Source organism: Electrophorus electricus, chromosome 7 (genome assembly GCF_041902795.1).
Source record: "Electrophorus electricus isolate QZ-2024a chromosome 7, ASM4190279v1, whole genome shotgun sequence".
NCBI classification, from domain to species: Eukaryota; Metazoa; Chordata; class Actinopteri; order Gymnotiformes; family Gymnotidae; genus Electrophorus; species Electrophorus electricus.
Window position 1 is genome coordinate 34,692,220 of NC_137503.1, and position 16,306 is coordinate 34,708,525.

Here is a 16,306-nt window from a genome sequence, read left to right on the forward strand (position 1 = left end):
TCAACAGCCACTTTAATATCCTGACTATGGCTATACACACACATACACACCCCTATTAACAGGTCATTTTCATCACATAGTGATGCATGCACAACAATGCAAACATTCTCAAGCATGCAGCAGACTACTCAAGCATTGAATGAGTGCAGCAAATACATGCAGTCAGTACACACTGGCACATAATCCAAACATGCAGAGGTCCCTCCACATCAGTCTCACAGTCACCAATCCAACAATTTATGGCTGATTCAGTTCCAGGGAAGTTTCCTGCCCGTTGCGTGAAAAGTCCAGTTGAAGTATCTTCGTCACTCCCAGTTTGTGTGATCAGCCTGTATGACAGTGTTTTCTTCATGTCTGAACATGTAACATAATGTCCAAAATCTATGGGTAGGATCCTAAATAATGGGAGACCATTATGCTACCCCCCGCAGCCAATGGCATGCCAGGACCAAATTAGGGCTTCATGTCCACTACATTAAAAGTGTCTCCTGTTGACTCATTAGTGACCCACGTAATTCAACACACCTGACCTCTATTCTGTCACAGCTGGCTCAGACCAACAGGGTGAACGTTTGGTAGAATTCTCAGTAGCCTTAGTCAGTGGGTGGGCTCTATCCCAGACCAGATCGCTGACCTCAGAGTCTACATTTCCATATGATGCATTATATTATTTCTGGCAACACCCATGTGTCTTACACCTCCTCAGTTCTGATTGCAGGATATTGCAGGCAGGAGCTTTGGCACTGAGCAGTGGTAGCTAAGGTCTTATACCAGGCCTGCTAAGGTGTGCACAAGAGCCAGCGTAGAAAACATGACACCTGTGGCTTCAGGAGTACCAGTATTGACAGAACTCAGGAAGTCACTTTTCCCATTCTGGGTGTCTGCTTCTAATGAACGAGGCTATCATTGTCTAAAGGGTCCTGTTCACGCTTCCGTTAAATTAATCTGCTGATGATAATCTGTGGATAACATCTGGACCACAACCCAAGATTCCTCACCTGGCTTGTCAATTGATGGTCCCGATTTGAGACCATGTAGACCCCAGCCAGTGGTGATGTAATATCTTCTCATGGTTTCTCCTACCACTGCTATGCCGATGACACTCAATTGTTTTAATTTTTTTTCCACCTTCTGACATGCTTGACTGACATTGCGTCACAGATGACAGCCCACCACTTGAAGCGCAACCCCAGTAAAACTGAGCTTGTGTACATCCCAGGTACTCCCAACCCTTGCCATGACCTCACAGTCGCCTTCAAGAACTCCCTGGTATCATCATCCGAAGCTGCCCGTAGCCTGGGCATAACTAACCTAACCCGGTCTTGCAGATTCTCCTTTGGAACATACGAAGGATTTGGCCCTTTCTCTCACAGGAAGCTGCCCAGGTGCTTGTGCAGTCTCCTGTGATCTCAAAGCTCAAATACTGCAACTCGCTACTTGCTGGTCTTCCTCCAAGAGCCATCAGACCTCTACAAGTTGTCCAGAATGCAGCAGCATAACTGGTCTTCACGCTTCCAAAATTCACATGTCACTCCACTGCTGTGCTCCCTTCATTGGCTTCCAGTAGCTGCACGCATCAGATTTAAAACCTTCACGCTCACCAACAAAGCCAAAAATAGACCAGCCCCTTCATGAGGTCAATGGTCAAAGCCCGAGCCGCACCTCAAGTATGGCTCAGCTAGAAATAGCTTGCTTCAGGTCTCATGGACAACAAGCATCCAGACCATTTTCTGTCCTGGCTCCAAGATGGTGGAATGAACTCCCACTTGCTGTCCGGACAGCAGAGTCCTTTGCAGTCTTCAAACGCAGACCGAATCTATTCCTGGAATATTTAAACTACAATTGACCCTTTCGCATATATACTGAATAATTAAGGTATTATTTATTACGCTAATATTGTTTAACAAACTCTAGCACTTATTACACTTATTGTTTAACATAGACTTTATGTATTTTGCACTTCTAGGCATCAGCAGTAGTCCATGTATTTCTACAGTATTCTAGTTCATTGGTATCTTGACTTTAACCTACTGTACTAGAATGTATTTATGAGTAAATAATAAAGCACTTTTGTAAGTCACTCTGGATAAGAGCATCTAAATTCCATAAATGTAAAGCATCTATCAGTGGGAAATGTTTGACCCTTTTGTTGTGGTAATTGACCACCACCAGCATCACCACACTGTTTTCTGCCTTGCAGCAAGGAAACGGAGACTTGAAATTGACGCCAACCATCTCGTTCACTTCCGTAAGCAGACCAGCAGGTTTTAAAATGGTTCCTCCCTACATCTTTGAAGCGAGCATGACCCCACACATCCTTGCCCCCACACAACCTCCCACAGCGTCTTTGTCCTGGCAGGATGACCTCCAAATGGGCTGGTGAGGTTCTAGGGTATCATGACTTTAGAGCCCACATGACAATCATAAGCACCAGGCTTTAATCGTAGTGAACAGCATAGTGGTAAAGACAACTTTGATGTTCTTAGTGGACATGAAACACCTTGATGTTCTGTGCATGTGCCAGGCTAGGACTTTTACAGGCTTCGCATCTCTGATGCCTCAGTCTCCTGGAAGGAAGACAGCAGATCAGCCCTCTCGGTGTGGACTACAGCTAAAGTAGCCATTACTGGCAGGTTGCATAAGAGTATGTGAATGCATCAAGCACATTACAACATCCTTTGTCCACTCACAACTTGCAAGCCTGCAACCATAAAGTCCATTGTATGAGCTGTGAGGAGGTCTTTGGGCAATTGGGTGTATGAAGACATCAAACACCACTCCTCTGAGATTGCGATTTTAGTACAGTTCAGGCTACATCCAAGGTTGTGTGTTCTGGTGTTCACTAGCTTATTTCTGAATGCCTCAAGGAACCTGATGCAAAAGCAATCAATGAAGCTCCTAACCAGTGTCACTGCTACCAACAGCTCCAAACCCAATGCCCCTAGCCTGGGTACACACGTGGTGGAGTTGGCCAAGGCTTGGAAACAGCATGAGTATAGACATTAAAAAAAATAATAAATCAATAAAAATCAATAATAAAAATTCTGAAAAGCCGGGATGCAAGTACACTTGGAGGGCAGATGATAACTGAAATCTTCATGCAAAAGTCGACTTGCAGGAATCCGTCTCAACATCTGGGCTGATGCCACCATCGGCACAGAAAAAAAAAAGAATTAAAACCCACACGACACAAGTGGTTCCACAGACAGCCAGCGGTTAGAGAAGGGTGCGATTAGCCTTGTGATCATGTGACTGGGGCTTTGTATTAGCCCTCCAGTGTAAGGGTGAGCGGTAAGGAGGCAGACGCATGTGCGGAGAAGAGCGAGATTTAATAGGAGCAGATCTAGAATCATAGTGATTAAAGCAGTCCAGGGTCAACGAGCCAACACGGAGAGTACGGGGATGCATGAGTAACAAAGCAAACAGGAAGCAGGCTATAACAGACGCGGGACAAATGCAGGACTAAGGACACACGGAGTACAAACCAACAATCCCATAAATGCAGCCATTCAAATGAACAGCAAAACACGGGATCCAGACAGGGTTTAAATACATGAACTTAATACTAGAAACGAGGGACAGGTGGAAAATCAAACGAGCAGGAGAAAACGAAACCATGGAACGGAACAAAAAAACACAAGACAGGGAAATCACGAAACACAGAACCCGGGAGGGCCTGATCGTGACTTCCAGCCATTAACAGTCCTCGATTTCCACAAACTGCAGTGGAAAGTTTGTCTGTCACTATTCGGCGGCAAGAACAGAAGACAGGCAGCCGTTATCCACATTTAATTAGTTTGACATCGCTGATGTGGGGCGAGGCTGTTTCCATGGCAACGGCGCTGATTAGGCGTTCACCGCTCAGCCTGATTCTTCCGGTTCTGTTGGTGGAGGTGTTGCAGATCGACAGCCGGAGATATGTGTCACTGCTCAGGTAGAGGCGTTACGTGCTTACTGCCACATGATTGCATGCAGTGGATTGAATAATATGTGATGGGACTACATATTAACATATTAATATTAACATATTAATATTAACATATTAACAGTGTATAGTAAACTTGCCATTAACAACCGATGATCTGCAGACCAGGTATGACGCTTGTGGTGGGCAGCCGGGACTCCGGTAACAAAGGTGTTACAAACGCACCCTATTTGAGGAGCTCCTGTCAGGCATTTCATGGTCATGCACTTACCAGTGTTTGTGTTTTTCTAGGTGGAACCTGGTTTGCGAACAGATCTGAATCTGCACTTGTCACAGCTTGCCTGTAAATGGCTTCTAGCGGTGCCTTTCACACTCATGAGCTCATGCTTGTAGGTTTCAGAGGATTACTCACTTTATTAGGTTGTAGGCACCGTGCCATGCTCCGTCTGGGGTTTGTCAGTGTGATAATCGTTATGTGATCGTTTCAGGTTTTCAAATAGGCCTGTTGTGTTGATGGCATTCAAAATACCGAACAAAATCTGACTGGGTCCAGATTTTTTGTGTTTTATCTTATCAACCAACCTAATGATCAAACTGCGCAGCTTGAAATATTTCAACCACACAGGTATTTCAAATGTGTAGCTTCAGGTAGAGATAGGTGGAAATGTGTCCCAGCTGACTTAGGAAGAGAAATACTGAAATATGACTGCAGCCATTTAGACATTACTTACGCTAAAACAGAAACAACAGGGTTGTAGGGTTGTCCTTGATTCTCTTAGAAAACACAACGGTCTGATATCCTGCCCTTATCCAGGAACACAGCCATGAATTAAACAGCTGTCTCTGATACGCAAGACATGATTTACATGTGTTCTGCATGGTCAGATTCCTCAGTACCACATTCATGACCAATCTCCCTTGTCCCAAACTGAGGCAGGTTTCACTCAGAGGAGGGCAAGATCCCTGAATGGTGGGTGTTTTTTTAATTACCATTGCTTTTTCAGGACTGTTAATAAATAGTTTGTTTGGGAGTGACATCAATTAGCTTGAGTTCAAATAACAATCAATAACAATCAATAACAAACAAACAATTGATTTAATCATTGATCTGATAGGTTTACCCCACCCCAACACACTCCAGCCTACTGACAGGGTCTGGTTTGTCCCACCCCTCGAACTCTCTACCCCACAATCTGATCTGAATTAATCTCTGGGTTACCCCTCCGTTATTGTCTCTGTGCATACATCACTACACATAGCTACACTACTAATGTAAGGAAAGTTCAGAGGTTAAGGTACTTGACTAGTAATTAGAAGGTTGCCAGTTCAAGTCCCATCACTGCCTACTTGCTGCTGTTGGACCCCTAAGCGAGACCCTTACCCATCTATTGCTTCAGTTGTATTCCGTCATTATTGTAAGTTGCTTTGGATAAAAGCATCAGATAAATGTGACTCATAAAAAGAGTAAAATACTGATACTGTCCTCTGCATTTCTGCTGTACTTTGCTGAATTTTAAGCAGAACTCTAATCTGACTGTAAAAGTCCCACACTCAAACACTGTCATGTCAACTTATGACTGTCTCTTCGTATAATTCCTAGAATTCTTCATTATAAAAGGATTCTTCAGGAATGTCACCGCTTTTTCCTACCTCAACAGGCTCTGTCTGTTTCGTATTTATTATCTTCACCATGTTTTACTCTCTTATAAGTTTCTGTTTAATTCATTGCCTTGGCAACTTTGTAACATCGCAAAACCTGCTTGGCTAATTGTGCTCAGCTTTCGTATTTATTACCACCCACAGTGTTCAAACGTGCCCCAGCCAGCCGTGAAACTCCTTCGGGACCCAACACGTGTCGCTTTCGTGTGGATCCTGTGGATCATGAGGAAAAACAATGCCTTTGAGCGGAGGATTCCGTATAATTGAAGGGCTCGCAGCTGCAGCACTCCCAGCGAGGGGGAATGGCTGGGTCTGTGCCAGGTAGCACGTCAGGAGCAGGTCTGTTCTCTGCCAGGTGGCCTTGCCATTGCATGCGTGTGTCATTTCAAATCATTGTTTACCATGCTGCTATTCTTAAAATATTGTAGTCACAATAATAATCAATTTATTGGTTCTTTTTTGCATAAATGCCCTGCGTTCTGATAACATGATATTGTTTGTCTGATTAGTTCATAAGAAACAGCTCCAATAAGTCCCCGCAGAGACATAGTGAAGCACAATCAGGGGAAGCCCACGTGTATTGAGGACCATGTGTACTAAGGACCAGGTGTACCGAGGACCATATCTACCGAGGGCCTTGTATACTGAGGACCAGGTGTATCAAGGACCAGGTGTATCGAGGACCATATCTACCAAGGGCCTTGTGTACTGAGGACCAGGTGTATCAAGGACCAGGTGTATCGAGGACCATATCTACCAAGGGCCTTGTGTACTGAGGACCAGGTGTATCGAGGACCATGTGTACTAAGGACCAGGTGTACCGAGGACCATATCTACCGAGGACCATGTGTACTGAGGACCAGGAGTATTGAGGACCATGTGTACTAAGGACTAGGTGTATCGAGGACCATATCTACCAAGGGCCTTGTGTACTGAGGACCAGGTGTATTGAGGACCATGTGTACTAAGGACCAGGTGTACCGAGGACCATATCTACCGAGGACCATGTGTACTGAGGACTAGGTGTATCAAGGACCATGTGTACTAAGGACTAGATGTATCGAGGACCATATCTACCAAGGACCAGGTGTATCGAGGACCATGTGTACTAAGGACCAGGTGTACAGAGGACCATATCTACCGAGGACCATGTGTACTGAGGACCAGGTGCATCGAGGACCATATCTACCGAGGGCCATGTGTACTAAAGACAGGATGTACTTTGAGGTTGGAAAAAAGGGTGGAGATTGTAACTGATTACATTGATTGACTAAAGATCAACACTTAGGGGCGGCTGGTCTTATATGGAAGTTTTTTCTGCCGCTTGAAACCACAAGGTAAAACAAGACCTGGCAAGGAGCAAGGCTCTCCGTTCCAATGGAGTGGACTGGTGTTTGAGTCTTGTAACAGGAGTTTTTCTCCTGTCAACTAAAGAACCACAGAGACACAATGAGGCAAGGTTTGCTACAGACTCAAACATTCTTTCATCATGAATGATGAGCGAGCCAATCAGAATTGGTCACCTCTGTTCCACAGAGAAGATGAACCAGATCCAGACAACATTGCATCATTGCATAAATCTGGAAGGAAACATTTTTGATATGTATAGTTTACAGTGTGTTGGTGTGTGTGTGTGTGTGTGTGTGTGTTTGATATGTATAATTTACAGTGTGGGTGCGTGCTTGATATTTATAGTTTACAGTGTGTGTATTTTATGTAAATATGTAAATTTTATTGTGTGTGTTTTGATATATACAATTTATAGTGTGTGTGTGTGTGTGTTTATGTCTCCTTTACAGTGTGTATTTTTCATATATTCATTTTACCATGTGTGTATGTGTGTATTTTTGATAGTTTTCTCTCTCTCTCTTTCTCTCTCTCTCTCTCTCTCTCTCTCTCTCTCTCTCTCTCTCTCTGTGTTTGATTTATACTGTTTGTGTGTGTGTGTGTGTTTGATAGGTACAGTTTACTCTGTGTGTTTTTCTGGAATCATGAGTGACGGTGTAAGATAACAATCACATTTTTCCCTGCTCAAGCTCCAGGAATGGCGGTGTGAGTTTGGAGGGAAGTCCTTATTTCTGGAGTGGGCACCCTGTTTACTGCTTATGCCCGCCTTCAACTCCATGCCCACTGCTGTGTTGAGAGCAGGAATTCCAGATGCCAGACTGGTGTCTACAGTCGCGCTTGGATCCCGGGATACCACAGGCTGGCTGCTCTTTCCGTGCTCTGCAGCGGGCCAGGCCTTATAAGGCTGCTGATGGACTTTTCCATGAAACTCACACACACACGCGTGCATCACACGCCTCTCCCGGGTGAAGCATAAGGCAACGTGCCAGCCACATTAGTAAGAAATATACTTATCTCTCCAGCGTGAAGGATCGGAGGAATGCGCCTGGCTGCAATGTGTCGGCATGTGAAAGTAGGAATGAGTCAGAGAAATCAGCGAATCAAGCTCCTACCTACTCCCACCCGGAAGGTCTTAGAATTGCATCCTCAGTTTGTATCACAGATGCAAGAGTTTCTGATGAAACAAACAAACAAACAGTATGAAGGATTTTAGTTCACTGTTGTTACAATAAAGACGATTAACAACACAAGATAAGCTTTTAAAGAAATGTCATCCAAGCAGCACTTTTTTATTGCAGATCTTCAGACATTTAGAAATAAGGGATGAAAAAATATTTTATTTGGCTTTGAGACAAACTAATTGTCACTGAAAAGTAACAATTCCAACTTACCTTTGTTACTCTTCCAGAGAATGCCAAACTGCTCCTGAAGGTGTGACACAGGCTAACTTAGCCAAATAAACAGCATACCTGCTAGTTCCTGCACACTGACGTGTCTCTGGTACCAGGCTACTCAGATAAGAAAAAAATCAGCTTTTCATTGGAATTCTATTTTGTTGCTATGAAATTCATAATGGTCACACTTTGATTCCTGAGATATTACACCTGGAATACGTGGAACAGTGTTTTTGTTTGTGTGTGTGTGTGTGTGTGTGTGTGTGTGTGTGTGTGTATGACTGTGTGTGTGTGCTAACATACTTGCTAAAACATCCCATCACCCAGGGAACCCTCTCCGTGAGATAGTTAATGTCTGACTCCTTTAATGAGATAGTTACAGTTTGACTCCTTTAGTGAGAACATTAGTCTGACTCCTTTAGTGAGATCAATACAGTCTGACTACTTTGCAGTGATTAGTTCTGACATCAGTGACATGTTCTTTTCACACACTTTCTGTTTACAAAATGACTTAACTCTATTTTTAGCCTTAAATAAATATCCTGACACTGTAAGGAGGTTGCAGATGGAATTTTTCCCCTTATGAATGACTTCATCTTGCTCATTACTACAGATCTCCAAATAGATCTCTAAATAGTTCCGAAAAGCACACCTACATACTGGAGTTGCCACTTATACATGATTTATTCAACTATAAGAGTTGCTCATACATGACGTAGTTGTACATGTAGGTTTGTCTACATATAGATTGATGTGGCATATCTGTATTATCGCCATACGTGTACAGTGAAATTTGTTATGCAACTCACTTTGTTGTGGAAAAATCTTTTAAAAACATCATTAAAAGTACTATATAGATCTATTTATGCAAGCGCAAAATAAAGCACAGCAGGACATGATCAAAGCAAACCTGTGTAAAGACTCATGATACACTTTGGTCCTTCTTCTCACAAACACTGTTCCTGACTCCTTATAACTCAATATCTTCCCAAAAATAAAAACCTCCAAAGTGTAGGATCCTCTACAAAACAAAATGACCCAAACAAGATTTGTGGTAAAACAAACATGATTAGAGAAAAAAGCAAATGACTATTAAGACAAGTGACAGAGATGAGAGAGCAAAGTTGGATTTCTTTTGCTGTTTGAGCACTCGGCTTGCTTTGGCGGCCCGGAATTAAACTGCACTGTGGAGGGGACAGCTTTCCAGCCTTTGTTAAACTGGACCCTTCCGGGGAAGCCGGAATGACTAGATGACTGCAGTAGGCAGACTCCTGATATGCAGTACGTCCAAATCCAATGCTGATCCATTTCCATAATTCTCTAACTACACTCTGAATATCTTACGGTAATCTTCACTGGCCTAAATGTGCATGTGTCTCACGTGGATTTATCTCCTTTGTAAACAGTGGGACATCCTTATCAAAAACTCTGAGGAGGCTTACAAATACAGAAAATTAAAACCAAAACCAAATAAAGTCATTCTTGCATAGTTTCACACCTCGTGATCATAGCACGAGTTACATGAGCATGAGTTAGAATGAGTTACATGAGCATCTAATGTGTGTGTGTATGTGTGTGTGTATATATATATACACACACACACACACGGCATTAGAAGAGCTTAACTAAATCAGTGGCTAATCAGACATTATTATTTGTGAAACATTTAGCATGACCACTGTGTAACTGAAACTCTAGCACGTATAATTAGATATTGTTTCATATTGCACTTGTCACTGACTGATGCAGAGTTTATATGTATTTTGTACTTCTAGGCATCAGCATTGATCCCTGTATTTCTACAATACTATAGTTCATTGGTATCTTGGCCTCTGACCTGCTGTACTGTACTAGGATGTACTCTATGAGTAAATGACAAAGCACTTTTGTAAGTTGCTCTGGGTGCCGTAAATGTAAATATAAATATAAATGTAAATGTGTATTCTGATTACACAGTTTGAAGTTCGGTGATACTTCTGAGGCTCTTGGTGACATTTAGGTGTTGGTGTCAAATTTTCTTTGTCATTATCTTTGACATTTACAGACAAGCTCAGTCTACTGCTGCTGTGTTCAACAGGAAACACGCCATCTTTCCCAGCCCTGCTAATCCACCAGCTTTCTGTCCACTCAGGCCTTTGGAATGTGAGCTGCTGCCTGTCTGCTGTACTTTGCATTGGGAAGCGTGAGAACAGTGGAATTGTGGAATTGTTGCCTCTGGGCACCTGTTGGTGATTCCTGATGAACACTTGCACATAACTGGGATGTTGGAGTGGATCGCATCATCCTCTCTTTCTCTCTCTCTCTCTCTCCCTCTCTTTCTCTCTCTCTCTCTCTCTCCCTCTCTTTCTCTCTCTCTATCTCTCCCTCTCTTTCTCTCTCTCTCTTTCTGTCTCTCTATCTCTTTCCATTTCATATGTGATCTCACTCACACTCACACACACTCTCACACTCACACACACTCTCACACACACCCAGACAGTCACACACACTCTCACACTCACATACATGCATGCACACACACACTCACATAAATACTTGGCTGCAGGCATTGTAATGACTAATAAAAATGCCAGAACATCCGTTGGTCTCTCTAAGCTCCCGTTAGTGATCAGTGAGATTCAGATGGAACCTTAATAACTAAAACTAAAACTAAATCAGTCAGTAATGTAAACAAATCTGTGATGTCATCGTTGTTTTTGTGCTTGCTTACCCTTAGGCCCTCCCCTGCCAAAATTCAGAGCGGGCCATGATTTTTGAGGGGTTTTTCACATGATTAAGCAAACATAGTAAACAGTTTATTTTGAAATGTTGAAACTGCATATCACATCATTCCCCTACTTTTCTTATTAACATAAGATTGAGCAGTTTCACCACATCTTGTGGAATATTGCGGAATCTCATTCTCGACTGGGAATGACATTAAACATTTAACGTCTCATGCCTCACCAGTTACCTCTAAGACGTGTTTAACAGGAATTAATCCTGTGGTTTTTAATGAGGCACCTCTGTCATCAAAAAAAAGCGGAATAGTTTTTCATGTAAAAGAAGGTATTAACAAAATCTCCCTGACTACTAAGTCTAGAAAAGTCGCTTTTTTCTTTTTCTTTTGTAAGTTGCTCTGGATAAGAGCGTCTGCTAAATGCCGTAAATGTAAATGTAAATGTAGAAAAGAGTTTCTTCATCGCTGATGGATGTTTGTTCCACTCTTTACTCAAGGAATTTCTCTTAAGATGGAATAATATTTGCAGGGCTGTGTTGGTGTTTACACTTAAGGTCTTGTGTTATTTTGGTGGATAAACAGATTTCTAAAGCAAACCCACACATGCTGAACTTGATTTACTCACAAAGCTGACCTCGGATCAGGTGATGGGTGGTGTTTACAGTGGGATGAATGTGTTCCCCTGCACAAAGCAGCCTGTGGGCTTATTTAGCAGGTGGACTGGTTACGGTGACGTGCCCCAGTTAGCAGGCACCGCCAACACGGGTCCTCTGCAGGCCGCACAGAAGCATAAGAACTTCCTGCTTCTAGAAGGTGCCACTGCTGTTGTTTGATATAAAAAAAAAATGATTCCTGTCTCACCCTTCTAATGGGTGGTCGTATCTTTTTCCTCATACTGGGGCCTTCTATGAGGGTGTGGGTGTGTGTGTGTGTGTGTGTGTGTGTGTGTGTGTGTGTGTGTGTGTGTGTGTGTGTGTGTGTGTGTGTGTGTGTGAGTCTTTGGGTGTGTGTGTGAGATCTACCAGAGGTCTGGGGGTTTGAAGGTATTTTCATAGTATTTTAAGTATTCTAGGATTGTTCTCCTCTGGACTGAGACTGATAATGTCATTCCTCATGATGTCATCAGTTGGAGCCATTCCTCCATCTTAGGGGTTCCCCTGTCAACCATCCCTAGTTCTACTGTGGCAGCCTTCCATTAGGGGCATGTTGTCCAACCACCTATGGTGTGTTACAGTAGCCCACATACCACTGAAATGTCCTGCTTTCTCAGCATTCGATGTGGACCACGAGTCACTGTCACTCTTACTGTCATATTTCAGCATCAGACGCAGGAGAAATGTAGCATTAGGGGTTTTCCCTAGACCCTTATTGACCTTAGTAGTGATTTTATATAGTGATTATACAGATTTATATAGCGTAGTAATTTTTATATTTTAAGCTTTTATATCTATATATCATACACATCGTTATATATACAATTTTGTTTTGTTCTGCTCTAAACCAATAATACCAAAATATGTTTTTAATGTTTAACAAGTTAAAAAGATAAGTGTATTACTTGATGAAAGTGCTCAGACACCAATATTTGAGGCCCCAACTATTACCCCAGCTGTTGGCTGAATGTCCAGGAGTTCATTTGATTATAAGCAGCAGCTAAGACTACTGACAAGACAAAACACCCAGTATGGCCTCTGATAAACTACAGAAAACACAGTGTGGCCTCTGGTAAACTCTACAGGATAGACCGTAAAGCAACATCTCTTACCAGTTTTAAGAACTCTGGTGTTTTACATGCGCATCCTCGTCACAGTATGTGTGCAGTACCATCTAGTGGCCTGAAGAGGGCAACTTGGGGTTGACTGCTGCTTCTGTGTGTTCAGAGGCGGCACAAACTGGGAATGAAGAAGTCTCGTTAAGAAGACTGAACGTTCACACACATTTCTCTGAACATTATACATATTTCCCAAACTAAAAACTCAAAGGTCTTAACTATACAAACTATTCTCAAAACTTTACACCTGCAGAGAAAAACTCACTTTTGACTGAAAAACTGTACACACACTCCTCAAAACCAAATAATCACAGAGTGCTACATGCATACAGCAGGTGTGTATGTTGGCAGGTGAAGCACAACAGATTGTGGGTGTTGAATGAACCAGTTCTATACCTGAGCAGCTCGGTGGAAACTTAAATCACCTGTAAGTTACCCAGACAACAACAAACCAAGTCTGCTCTGGTCCGTCCTCCTGGAGATGGAGAACAGGTATGTTGTGCAGTGTGTGGAAGAAGGTGATGATGTGGGCAGTGTTGTAGGGATGAAGAGTGGTGTGATGATGAGCACCACTCTTCTGGCTAATGGCTGCATACCATTTGATGTTGGGACCACGATGCTCAAGGACGCTGACGGTAGCATGGTGTGCCTTGTGCCCTGTGCATTGTTCTGGCAAAGTTGAACCCAGCTTCATCAACGTAAAGGAACTTGTGTTCCACTGCAAAAATTATTTAGTGCCATCACTCTCTGGCACATCATTTACATTTACATTTACAGCGTTTAGCAGACTCTCTTATCCAAAGTGACCTACAAAAGTGCTTTGTCATTTCCTCATAGAATACATCCTAGCCAGTACAGTAGGTCAGAGTCCAATATACCAATGAACTAGAATACTGCAGAAATACAGGGATCAACACTGATCACTAGAAGTGCGAAATACATATAAACTCTAACAGACAACAAAGTGCAATAAACAATACCCTACAATAAGTACTAGAGTTTTAGTTAGTCAACATAGGAGCAGGGTCAGTGGTAATTTAAATACTCCACAAACAGATGGGTCTTCAGTCTGCTTTTGAAGCAGCTATTAAAGCAAACATTACAGTATTGTCTGTATAAATTTGTGAATATTATGTTGCACAGGACACCGGAATACAGTACTAGTGAGAGGACAGCATAGCACACTTTCACATGTTCACGGCACACTGGTTTCAAAAAGTGTTGCTTTATAGTTGCTGGATGAGTGTAAGGCATAAAATGTGCTCACGGTTTAGTGTACAAGGTCAACAGATACGTTACATGAGTGAGAGGTTTCCAAAATTTTGATTCAAGTACCGGTTTTAGAATGTTAGATCTTAGTGACTGCAAAAAACTCTAAGTCCAGGTTGAAAACATATTTGCGTAATCAAGCTCTTGGAGATGTTGTAGCGCTCGGGCTTCAGGGGTATAGAGTGTGGGGATGTTAGGATGATACGTTTCTCCTGACTGACTGCCAGGCCCTGGGTTTGCAGCTCAGCATTGGGGGCCTAAACAGACCATTAACCCTTCAGTCTTTCCCTGCACCTGTACAACTAGTCAGGTGACTGGATCACCACTTTGTGGTTTGAAAGTTGGCACACATCGGAGATCGCAGATGAATGCACGCGCTCACAATGATCCAAACCAGTTTTCTTTGTGCAAAAAACAAACAAACATCTGTCTGAGAAAGGAATCCTACTGAAAGTTGCACGTCATGACATGACTGATATTTTTTTCCTACTCTCTTTGCGTGTGTGTGTGTGTGTGTGTGTGTGTGTGTGTGTGTGTGTGTGTGTGTGTGTGAAATGACACAGAAGTCAACAAACATTTACACAACCCGGAGTTTTTCTACCGATCATAAAAACTGGCCGGTATTTGTGAATCACTTTAGAATTCCGTATTTGGCCGTGGATCCCTCTCTGTTGATCAGCTCTCACGCGGCCATCCACGTGCTTGTACATTACTCACACACGTGATCATATTCTTGCTGCCACTGTACAGGATGTCCCAGAATCCACAACATAACCACCTCAGCAGCCATTCACAAGCTCCCAGATGGAAGGCTGACTCGTGCTCCGTGCGGAAAGCCTAACCTCTTTCCCTTGTGCCCTCAGTGAGATATAATAGGAGATAAGTCACTGTTAGAATAAAAAACAACACAGATACTTTACACAGAGGCGTGAAAAATACATGAATTTGAGTCATACAATAAAAGCGTACTTGTGAATATACAACATATTGTCTTTTCTCTATTTTGATCAAGGTTTGACGCTAAAGATTGTCACGATTGTCTTGCTTTTCAAATTTTGCACATGCTGTAAGACAATCACAATGACGTTGCTTTTCTTAAACAAAATATGTTTTTGATGTCATTCTGAAATACAACCTGACCTTCTAAACGAAATTTAAGTAGCTGCTTTTGCTCAGGAAAGATGACGCACGTTGGTTGTGATATTTTCCTCTGTTTGAGATCACTAGCTTGCCTAAAATCTATAAAAATGTCAAAATGAAATCAGCATTAAAATATGTGGTCAAAGCAACAAGAGCATTTTATCTTTAAAATGTATTATCACTATCATAATATTTATTATGCTATTTTATTGTTTGTTTGTTTGTTTGTTTGTTTGTGTGTGTGTGTGTGCGTGTGTGTGCGTAAGTCACTGAAAATGGTAAGATAAGGCATTAGTACAACACGCAAGTTAAGTCTTAAAGTTAAGCATCTACGTTTTTCATGTTCAGATCCACCACTAGATTTGCAAATTCTTTTTTATTTCATCTTGCTACACCCTACAAGGGGATTATGACCAAATAGGATTTAATTTCATTTTGGCAGTTAACACATACAAAAAACAAAAGCAAGGTGTGTCACGTTCACACGAGGGAGTGAAGTGGAGGAACTACCAAGACTCCATTCACACATCTGCTGTGTCAGCCTGATTGCATTTCAGTGGTGACATTAGCACTTTACAGAAAAGCGTTAGATTATTTGCATTGCAACTCATCGGGTTTTCACTTTTGTAGTGTTTTGTTTTATTCACTCATATTCAGACTCTGCCAGATTAGTACACTAAGATTTAAAACCTTCACTGGTTTCTGGTTCCTTAATTTTTCCCACATTCCAGTAATATTTATTACGTACACTCAAGTAGAAAGTAAAAATGTAGACTCCAGAATTAATTCAAGAGAATAGCAAGTCTTGCATTTATTTCTGAGCTCAATATAACTTATGAACGAGGCATTGTCCAGAGAATGTCTAACAATCTCACAAAGAACCCACATTTTTATAGTTTTTTTATAGTCCTTGTTTTTAAACAAAGCTGATGTCGACTCACACCACCATGCACCTGCCAGATAAGGTCTTTCTCCTGCTACACTCTGTCCTTGGTAAGACAAGGACTTCTCAAAGTCTTGTAGCAAAGATGCCTCAGGTTCCTTATGAATCTCTTCGCTAGCCATTTATATTGTATTTCTGG

The 16,306-nt window shown here is 42.2% G+C and overlaps 1 long non-coding RNA gene across 1 annotated transcript; it reads left to right on the forward strand.

Moving 5' to 3' along the window:
- Positions 1–3,295: 3,295 nt before the first annotated feature.
- LOC145658758 (uncharacterized) lies at positions 3,296–8,617 on the forward strand. The gene is made up of 3 exons (XR_014124609.1): positions 3,296–3,934; positions 5,729–5,923; positions 6,094–8,617. It is a non-coding gene; the product is annotated as an uncharacterized LOC145658758 (long non-coding RNA).
- Positions 8,618–16,306: the final 7,689 nt, after the last annotated feature.